The sequence below is a fragment of the Euleptes europaea genome, chromosome 1 (genome assembly GCF_029931775.1).
Source record: "Euleptes europaea isolate rEulEur1 chromosome 1, rEulEur1.hap1, whole genome shotgun sequence".
Classification (NCBI taxonomy): Eukaryota; Metazoa; Chordata; class Lepidosauria; order Squamata; family Sphaerodactylidae; genus Euleptes; species Euleptes europaea.
Genome location: NC_079312.1, coordinates 165,210,320 through 165,221,579, shown reverse-complemented (window position 1 = coordinate 165,221,579; position 11,260 = coordinate 165,210,320). Strand labels below are relative to the sequence as shown.

At 47.7% G+C, this 11,260-nt stretch overlaps 1 pseudogene; it reads right to left on the bottom strand.

The window, feature by feature from the left end:
* Nucleotides 1–4,919: 4,919 nt before the first annotated feature.
* LOC130493224 (homeobox protein Hox-B1-like) lies at nucleotides 4,920–11,057 on the bottom strand (annotated as a pseudogene).
* Nucleotides 11,058–11,260: the final 203 nt, after the last annotated feature.

Below are 11,260 nucleotides of genomic sequence, written 5' to 3'. Positions count from 1 at the left end.
GTCGTTACAGGAGCTAGCCCAGTTGGCAGATCTTTAGCTGGAAGTTATAATTTGTCAAGCTGCCACTAGATTCATGTTTTATGCAAATGAAGGCAGACTTATTGACTCAGGGTTAGGCGGTGACCGGGTCACCGCTGCCCCGAGGCAAGACAGAGGTCAAAAGGTCAGAGGTGAAAGGAAGAGTGGGCCTGTATGGATTTTCTGTAAGGCAGTTGCCATTTTTATAAGCGAGCCTGGGTAGCGGCAGCGCGGTGGGGCAAATGTGCCATGGGTTCTGTGGTTTCTGTGGTTCGCTCAGACCGGAGACATTTCGGTTAGGGTTGCCAACCGCCAGGCCCTAGCTGGCGATCTCCCACTATTACAACTGATCTCACACCCATGAACGCATGAAGCTGCCTTATACTGAATCAGACCCTTGGTCCATCATACGATCACTGCCTCTTGAAAGACTTCCATGTGCATAATTTATTCTGCGCAGGAATATCCGTGGCTAAAAATGAGTGGTTGCCTTTTATTTGATTCCCCCCCCCTTCCCCAGCAAGGTCTTTCCCACCTTGAATAATCATAATCCACCTTTATTGTGTAGACACAATATGGAAATGGGGAAACAGGAAACACCAATTACTGTATGACGGACCCATGTTTTTCATATAGTAAGAACGGGTTTGTAATGTGAAGGTGTGGAGCTTTTGTACTTACCGGAGAGGTATACTTTCCATGCTTCTGTAGAAAGGTGAGTTCATGTCTACTGGAGAAATATGACGCGTTAGCTTTTATTTTTAAATGCCACTATGTATCTAATCTTTGTGGTCGCACACAAAAACTTGGAAATATTTTGGAAACATCTGGTCAAAGCTCAAAAAAAGAAAAGAAAAAAGGAAAACACTGTTAAACAAAGCTTTCAAAAGTTAGGAATGGTTACTTGAACAATTCCCTAACATTCCATGCCTACTCTTCGGCCATTTATGCAGGGTCAATTTTGTTGCTCGGTCAAAGCTCTTTTTAAAAATGCGACCTTTAAAATGCCTATTCACAGTCCAGATGCAAAAGGAGAAATTGCACCCCCCCACGCGCCTGCTCCTTTGTTCCTTCCATTAGCAACCGCCGTTTGCATAGCTAACACTGAGGCTGTGGTTTTGCATGCTTCCCTGAGGGGATTCTTTGAGGCGGGGGCAGAGCAAACACAAAAGGTCACATTAAAGGGGCTCTTAAGAAATGCGAAGCAGGTATGCACTGGCTTCACAGTCACTTCCTGAATGACGGTTCAGATAAATAAATAAATAAATAAATAAATAAGCAAGCAAGCAAGCAAGCAAGCAAGCGGGGTACTTCAGCCTGGAATGTGCTGCTAATTACCAAACATAAATGGCCTTCATTTCACATTCAATATTTAATGTTTCTCATGGTTCCTTGTTGTTGTTTTTTAAATGAAGCTACATCTGGCTGCTGATAAGACCAATAAAAGGGCCATGGCTCAGGGCAGAGCATCTCCTGGGTATACAGAAGTTCCCAGGATAATTCCTCAGCATCTCCGGTTAAAGCTATCAGGTAGGAAGTGATTGAAAAGACCTTGAGACCCTGATGAACTTCTGCTAGTCTCAGTAGTCAAGAATGACCTTGATAGACGAAAGGCTTCAAGTGAACTGTTATCTTTAATTCTTCTCTTATTTACTGAGACCGACAAGTAGGCAATATTATTCTAATGGCTACAATCAAGTCATTCCCTTAATACCTAGAGGACTGCTTAAACTGTAAACATTTCATGGATTGAAACCTCTGTGTTTATCTTGTGGGTGGGCAAGTAGTACCCGTATTTAAATTGGTTTCTCATTCTGCAGCCTCTATTATAACAGGCTGGATTCTAATGGCCTCAAGATGCAGTTCTATTTTATGAAGCTAAGCAGATCAAGCCTTGCAAAATGCCCGGGTGAGAAGCTGATAGATAAGCTATTGTGAAATAAATCATGAGAGTGAGTACCAGTCAAAGCGAGATTTTAATTTGCTCAACGGCATCCATATTTTCCCAATCATTTGTTTATGTAAATCAAACAGAACACACACACATGCACGATAAATACATAAACCCGTATCATTCTTCTGATAGTCCAGGGAAATTAGAGGTAGACATTTTGTAACAGTTTTCTTAAGACCTGTTAACCTAGGTGAACATAAAGCTTTCTGTGTCCATAACTGACCACTAGCAACCCTTTTGGTCTTCTAGTCTGTAGGCATTAAAGTTAGGTTTGTTCTGCTCTGTTCAGCTCTGCTCATAGGGATTTATTCTGTGCCTTGAGCTCAGCTAAAAAGACTGGGGAAACTCCCTGTGAGCCAAACCCAATGCATATAACAATGTGCAAATAATAATGGGGTTCCACCAGCATGGTAGAAGAAGAAGAGTTGGTTTTTATATGCCAACTTTCTCTACCACTTAAGGGAGACTCATGCCGGCTTACAATCACCTTCCCTCCCCCTCCCCACAACAGACACCCTGTGAGGTAGGTGGGGCTGAGAGAGCTCTAAGAGAGCTGTGACTCGCCAAGGTCACCCAGCTGACTTCGTGTGGAGGTGTGGGGAAACAAATCCAGTTCACCAGATTAGCCTCTGCTGCTCATGTGGAGGAGTGGGGAATTGAATCCGGTTCTCCAGATCAGAGTCCACCGCTCCAAACCACCGCTCTTAATCCCTACGTTGTTCTTGTAACTTGCATATTGATTTGCATCTAATCGCCTCTTGATCAAGATTTCCTGAAAATGGGTCAAGTATCTGGCTACCTCACTGAGCACGTGTACTTCTCAGATCTTTTCTGAGCACTCTTTAGGTTCTGAGCCTTAATCCCATCTCCTTTGGTTATTGGTGGCAAAAAGGGCCATCAAGTCACAGCTCACTTATGGCAACCCTGTAGGGTTTTCAAGGCCAGAGATGTTCAGAGGTGGTTTGCCATTGCCTGCCTCCACGTGAACTGAGAGAATTCTGAGAGAACTGTAACTAGCCCAAGGTCACCCAGCAGGTTCACCCCAAAAATCACCAGGTATTTCCCTACCTGGAGCTGGCAACCCTATTTTTTAGCCAGAATCTGGAAAATGTGGGCAAAACATGCAGGGAGAGCAAGGCGACCTCTGACAGGTGGAAAAGGCATGCATAATCAAAAGCCCCAAAGCAGACAGCAGAGGTGACTGTGGGGAAACAGCCCTGCATAAAAGGCCTTAGTGTCTTGAAGCCAGGGCTGATCCCCTGAAGTACGTTTTCTGAAGCTCCACTGCGGACAACTCTCTAAGACTGCAACTACTCCTACTAAGGCCATACATGTGGCATGCATTGGACAATGGCCTAGCCCATGAAAGCTTATACCACAATAACTCTGTAAGGTACCCCAAGACTCTTCTTTGGTTTTGTCACAATGCTCATGTCTATTGCACATTGACAACCCAGTAAACCCGGAAAACATTTCCTCTCCTCTCTTGTATGGGGAAATGAAAAGGGAGGCAGAGATGAGTTAAAAAAACCAAACAATCTTGCTTTGATCTAGCCCAAGATCTTTGTTGACCAACGATGGCATTGGTTGAGCAAGGAACCACACTGGAGACGTTGCCAGATATTCGAATGAACTCTCTGTGCAGTAATATGTGTGCTTTTTTAAAAACAATTTTAGTTACCCACATGACTGCTGGAAATCCCGATGCAATAACAAGAAGAAGCAGAAAGGTTTTCCCTTCTGGGTCAGTTCTGTGAAAAGAAACATTAACTCCAAAGAGAGCTGTAATGGTTCTCTAAGGGTTCAGCCTCCATGAAGGTGCAAACCCAAGAGCTCTTTGCATACCAGAGCTACACAATCAGTCCTGTGCCATTAAATGGATGTGCACAGGAGACACCCCTGTGCTCGCAATAGTTTAGTATGTTGTAGCTAGATTTTTTTTATTAATAAATACACCACCCATACACATATTTGCTCATTAGTTAAGTCCCATTGAGTTCAACATGGGTGACTCCAAAGTAAGTGTGCACAGGACTGCAACCTTCATAATTTATAAAAGCCACTAGGAGAAGCAAATCAAAGTGGAAGCCTGCAAAGACTTCATTTCTCTTAGAAGAAGAAGAGTTGGTTTTTATATGCCGACTTTCTGTACCACTTAAGGGGGACTCAAACCGGCTTACAATCACCTTCCCTTCCCCTCCCCACAACAGACACCCTGTGAGGTAGGTGGGGCTGAGAGAGCCTGAAGAGAGCTGTGACTACTGCCCAAGGGCACCCAGCTGGCTTTGTTTGGAGGAGTGGGGAAACCAATCCAGTTCACCAGGTTAGCCTCCGCCGCCCATGTGGAGGAGTGGGGAATCAAACCCAGTTCTCCAGAGTCCACCTCTCCAAACCACCGCTCTTAACCACTACACCATGCTGGCTCTTAGAGGACCATGATGCTATTAAAATATGTCGAAGAAACTTAGTGACATTCTTCTCTAGCTAAGTAGTCAAAATGTGACTGGGAAGGTCAAGGAAATCCCATTGCATATGCTTCCACATTCTTTGCGAACTGAAATACGGCTAGCGAAGTTAACATGGGTGATGGAAGAGTGCAACTTCCATTGTTGGAAGTTTTCAGTGAATAACATTCAACCTAGGTTCCCTGTGTAACAGCACATGGATACAGCCCCAAGAGAAGAACTCTTCCATATCTCAGACTACTCCAGCACCTTGAATCTCTACCATGTCATTCCAGTTTTTTTATAGACAATAGAATATGTATACATAGTTATATGTCAAAGGGACAATTCAATGAGGCATTTGCAAAACAAGTGTCTCTGCCCTCTCTGAAGTCTCCCCTTAAGATGTTTCTTCTGGAGACCACCATCCTTGCCAGGAGCATCTTAGGGCTCTCAGAGGAATGCAAAGGGCCTGGGCTATGCCTCTTGCTGTTCTCTATCAGTCACAAGGATGGAGTGGTACCTCCTTGCTGGGGGAGGATGTTGGGGAGACAAGATCGGATTTGTCTGAAGAGGATGAAGCCTGCCCATTGCAACCATCTGCCAGTCCCCATAAGGGTCTTTCTTTCTCTTGTTTCTTTTGCTTCATCCTGCGGTTCTGGAACCAGATCTTCACCTGGGCCTCGTTGAGGTGCAAAGCAGAGGCGATCTCTACCCGCTGGGCTCGGCTCAGGTATTTGCTGAAGTGGAATTCCTTCTCCAGCTCCGTCAGCTGCTTGGTGGTGAAGTTTGTTCTGGGGGAGGCAGGTGCTTTCGTCTTGGCTGAAGGGCAGTGAGATTTCACTAAGGATGGGAAAAAGAGAGGGGAGCATCACTCGAGAGGGGACTTTTGTGATGGTGCAAAGAATATTGAGAATTAAGTATGCGTTAGAGCAAAAAAACATGTTGCTAAATATTCTGCTAGATAACATACCAAAAATATGAAATGAACTATTTAAGTATATGGTGACAGTGGCAAGAGTGGAGTACGGAAGGAAGGAAGGAAGGAAGGAGAAGGAAGAAGGAGGAGGAAGGAGGAGAAGGAAAAGAGTTGGTTTTTATATGCCGACTTTCTCTACCACTTTAGAAAGAATCAAACCTGCTTACTATCACCTTCCCTTCCCCTCCCCACAACAGACACCTTGTGAGGTAGGTGGGGCTGAGAGAGTTCGGAGCAAACTGTGACTAGCCCAAGTTCACCCAGCTGGCCTCATGTGTAGTAGTGGGGAAACCAACCCGGTTCACCAGATTAACACCCACCGCTCTTAACCACTATACCACTCTAGCTCTTAGTGGTCTCTCATCCAGCTTCGAAGATCTGAGGAGAGCGAGCTATACTACACCATTCCACATCCCAAAGATATTTATAGCATCTTAGTTATGCATATAATACATGGCGGTTCTGCACTTTTTGGTTGCCGTTGACTTTTAATTTACACTTCTCCAAGGATTCATGTTTTCCCTGTATTTCATAAAGAATTTCCTAGAGGCTGAAGCAGATACACCCTAAGATACTTGAGGGGTGGGGGAGGATTGGAGGGGAAGGGATGTTCAAGTGATGAGAACAAACTCAGCAAGTTGATGGAATTTCCTGCAAGAATGTGTGGAGCCAGAAAGGGCTGCCAACAGAGGACAGAATTCTTGGGTGCGGGGATCACCACGGCCTCTCTTGGGAGCAAATCTTCTGATGCCAAGAGGCTTAGAAACCAAAGTTCCGCTAAGGAAGGATTACACTGGAGGAAGAGGAGGAAGAGGAAGAAGAAGGTTTTTATATGCTGACTTTCTCTACCACTTAAGGAAGAATCAAACCTGCTTACAATCATCTTCCCTTCCCCACAACAGACACCCTGTGAGGTAGGTGGGGCTGAGAGAGCTGTGACTAGCCCAAGGTCACCCAGTTGGCTTCGTGTGTAGGAGCGGGGAAACAAATCCAGTTCACCAAATTAGCATCAGCTGCTCATGAGGAGGAGTGGGGAATTGAACCCGGTTCTCCAGATCACAGTCCATAGCTCCAAACCACTGCTCTTAACCACTACACCACGCTGGCTCTGGTTTGCATGAAAGGGGAGCCCCGAAGGGAGCCTTTGTGTGGGGGGCGGGCCAGGAGCCAGAGGAGAAAAGGTCCTTCCCACTTTGGCTCATTCTGTGCTTCAGAGATGAAGAAAAGACATTGAGGAGCCTCATACACTGGGGGCCTCATACATTGGGAGCCTCCTATTTTAGGAGGCTGAATTTGGTTCTCTGCTTGCAGTTCCTGGCTCCTTATTCTCCAGCCCCAAATATGGATGCTACTTAAGCAGTTTGGCACCCTGAAATAAGCACTGGCCCACCCTAGTCACCCCGCTTCCAGACTCTGGAGCCTTTGTCCTTCAAGTGGGCATGCTCAATTTCCCAGCTTAAAGCCTGGTGTTAACCCTAAGGGCTCCAGAGTGGGGTGCCTCCAGGAATCCCATAGCTTTCCCTCTCACCCTGTCTCAAATCACTGTGCCATTTCCAAAAGAGACTTGGCCGCTTTCATTTTGCAAAATCGAAAAGGCTACAGTGCACCTCTCCTCTTCCTCAGCCACTTTCTTTCCCCCTGTATACTCCACCCGCCACTCAGGAAATGGCTCCGTTTCGCAGGGTTGAAAACAACTTCAGGAGGCCAACCTAATTCTTTTCATAACTATCTTCACCCAAACCTCGACCTGCAGAAGCCAGGATCTCCTTCTTAAGGAGCAGTCGACCCCCACCCCACCCCCACTTTCAACCCTGAACAATAGAGGCAAGTGATGCTGTAGTGAAACCTAACGGAAAAGATGGAGATTTTTTAAAAACTCTAAGCTCACACACGAGTATTATACATATATGCACGCCACAACCCTATTGTGCTGGAAATGGGGAGGGGGCGGTTCCTGCCTTTACTAGGAATGATTCCAGGCGGGTCGTAGGGTTAGTCTGTTGCAACACCCCCCCCCCAAAAAAAAGGGATCTTGTAGCAGTTTAAAGACAAACAGATTGATGGGGGAAGACGCTTTCCTGGGCTAGAACCCCGGACCTCTCCAAGAAATCTGGAAGGTGCCACAAAGTCTCTTCTTTTATTTATTTATTTTAAACTTGGAAACAACGAGGCTGTCTGTAAGGTCGGGATCCAAGGAGAATGAATCTTTTCAGCAGAGACGTTTCGTCCCGAGTGACAGGGAGTGACCAGAGAGAGAAATCCCCTCCTCCCGCAACCAAGAGGGGAAACCCTCTCAGTTGCCAAGTTTGTAAGGTCCGAACATCCCAAGGATTTCTGCGTCTCCCTTTACCTACCCTCCAAAGAACTTCAGACTGGCCAAGGCAGCTGTACATTTCCCCTGAGAATCGTCACATGCGATAGGTTGCATCCTAATTATTGCTACCTCTCAACAAAAGCGCCGGCAAATAGAAGCAGATGTTTTCGATAAATATATATATATTCATATATACGTGTGTGGGCGCCATCTTTGAACAACATCGTGATTATTAAGAAAAAAATTCAAGATGTTTTCAAGACAATTTTTCAAAGATATTGTTGTTTCCCTAATTCATCTTCCCCTCCGTTTTGCAAGTGGAAAAGGAATGAGCAAAGAGGAGCAATTTAAAGATCTCTCTCTCTCTCTCTGTGTGTGTGTGTAAAATACCCACCGGCAATGGCAAAGCAACCTCATTCTCCGTAGTAGAGAAGAGAAGCAAACAAAACAGTGTCTAAAATAAATTTCATCCCGGGAAATTCTGTCCGAAAGGGAATGCGTAACAATATTTCACACATACACCGTTATGCATTGTGAGTAAGCACCATGGAGAAGGCCCCCCACCAAAATATTTACGGGACTGACTGCACCCCGCTCAAGCCAAGGGCCCGGAATGGATCTGGATAGCACCCTCCCGCCCCCCGGTTTACGTGACGGTGCACGAGAGAGACGCCCGCTATTGTCTATTGACCAACGCATCTAGTTCCTCCCAGAGAATCCAGCCGCTCGGAAAGTTTTGCCTGGGTTGAAAGACAGAAGCCGCCCGGCTAGAATGAGCCTGGGTTTTGCCCGGGCAAGGGGTCATGTGTATTGTCTACTTCGGTTAATGATTCCTTAATCTCGCTCCCTCGTTCAAGTGTTTGAGGAGAGTCCCAGCCCATTTATGCATGGGAGGTTTTGCTTTGGATTTGCCACTCTCTCTAGATGCACATTTTCCCCATCCAAATTCTCAAAACTCAGTAGTAAACCCCATGCATCTTTCTGAGAATTTGGATGGGGAAAATGTGCATCTACAGAGCAGCAAATCCAAGGCAAAGCCTCCCATGCATAAGACTCCCAATTGAGGCAGGTGGCATCTAACACGGCGAAATGGAACTGGTCAGATTGCAATGCGTTTTGTATTAACCCCCCTCCTCGAAAAAGGTTCTATGCTCCCCAAAGGCGAAAACTTTGCAGAAAAGATAAACAACGAAACAAAACGAGATCCTTAGGGGATCCAAAACTCCAGAGTCTCATCTGGAAGAGCAGCTAGAGGTTCCCCCATCCCCATAGTTTCAGATGGTGGTCATCCCAAAGAAGTCTGGGAAACCCCGAATGTGTGGAGGACATCCTTGATATGGATTCGACCCAACCTGTTGTTGAAAGTTCCGCTAACTTTTCAGAGTTTCCATGCCCCAAACCGGCATGGATCTCTCGCAAGCAAACAAACGTTTGCAAATAAACAAGGGCTGTAGATTATTTGAATACGTAACGATTCTCACGTGCCAGGTCAGAGGGGGGTTATAGAACTCGCGTCACCTCGAGTTACCCTCCAGCCTGCCTCTAAAATGCTTCCCGGCATGGGTGGCACCTTTTCTTGGATCAAGTCTATTGAAAGGGGCGTTCACAAGGAAACGGATCAGACCCGAGAATGTCTGGACCAAACACATAAATAATGCTCAAATATTCGAGTTACCATCCCTATCGGAAGCGTATTTACTCAGAAGTAACTTGAAACGAGTTAGCATCGAAGGAGCGCCCACATTTCTATTATGTCTGGATTTGTTCTGACCCATCATTTTAAAGACCCGGTTCGTCCCACTGGCCTGGAGAACCGGCCTTTAATCCAAGGGCGAGGTAAAACAAAGGCACACTGAAGGGGGTTTACGGAGTTTCCGCTTCTTCCCCAGCGAAGATCAACAATGATGGCTGCTATCGGTGAGATTTTTTATTTTTATATTTCTAAAAAAAACTCTACTTCGTTCAAAAGTGAGGCATACATACCCGAACCAGAAACAGGATTCAGAAACCCCCCCTGCAAAAAAAAAAAAAGTCACTGCCACGATTTCAAAACTATTACCACCCGGCGAAAGGTTTGTTTGACCTGACCCAGGGTGGAAAAAGTAACAGTCCGTTGATGCACGGGAGGTTTTGCCTTGGATTTGCCGCTCTACAGACGCACATGCCCCCATTCCAAATTTTCAGAACTCAACCGTAAGCCCCCATGCAGAGTTTTGATAATTTTTGTGTGTGTGTGTGTGTGTGTGTGGGGGGGGAAATGTGCATCTAGAGAGCGGCAAATCCAAAGCAAAACCTCCCATGTGGGACGACTGAGAATGTTCATTTTTTTAAACGCAGAGTTCATTGCTTAGGGGGGAGGAAGAATCCACTACGTTTCCTTTGCATTTAAAAATTGCTCTCTGTGGCCATACATGCATGGGAGGTTTTGCCTTGGATTTGCCACTCTCTAAATGCAACTGAATTCGCCAAACTCTGCATGGGGGGGGGGGGGGCGTTATGTTTGAATTCTGAGAATTTGAATGGGGAAAATGTGCCTCTAGAGAGTGGCAAACCCTCCTATGCATAAGTGGCCTGCGTGTCAATCCTCCTGAACGGATCCCCTAATGCTCACATCAGCAACAGAGGGGGTGTTTTTTTAAAATGGGTATTAGGATTCCAAACAGGAATTGCCGAGAAAGGACCCGCCCAGCGGGACAGACACCCGGACAATGATGGATGGCCTTCTATTACCTCCTGGCGGTACCTGGCGTCTCCGGTGATGCTGATTGCGCGAGCGGGCGGGCGCCTCCTCCAATGAGATCGCCCCGCGGCCCTTGGCAGGGACTCACCTGTCCTGCGGGGCGGGGTCCTCCGAACTTTCATCCATTCAAAAGTTTGCGCCGTGCCGCCAGCCTCCCGAGGCGGGGCCCTCCTCTCCTCCGGGGCCAGCGGGCAGCCCCCCAAGCTCTGGGGCGGAGGGGCGCGGAGGAGAGCCTGCGGGCTGCGGGAGTACGGGAGGTCCATCCGCCGAGCCCCGAAGGGATGTCCAGGGAGACGGGCTGGGTACGCGGAGGAGGAGGCAGGGGGATCTACGTCCCCATAACTCGGAGGGTAGAGAGCGAGGTAGTAGGGGCTGCAGCCCGAAGCGGGGAAAGTCACTCCGGGCTTCCCCAGAGCGGGGCTGGACCCGGCAGAGGGATAACGGGCTGGGGGGGAGAGGCGAGGATGGAGGGGAGGGCGCCGGGCTAGGGGGAGAGCCGTTGCCCCATAGCCCCGTCCGCCCTGCCCCTCCGGAGGTGACTGCCCTCCCGGGAGGGTCCCTGCCAACTGCCCCCTGACCCACGCCTGGGAAAGGGGGCGATCGCTCATCCCTTCGGCGGGGCTGGCCTGCCCCCGGCTCCGCCTCCCCCACCTTGGCCCTTTCTTCCACCGTGTCAAATTGGACATCCCCCCCCTTCTCCAGGAGGCAGAAGTGGGGGGGGGCGAGCCAGAGAAAGCCAGCTGAAACTCGACACGCTGGCAAAGGGGGGGCAGAGCCACGTGACGGGCGCTTGGCCAATGGCCAAGGTTCA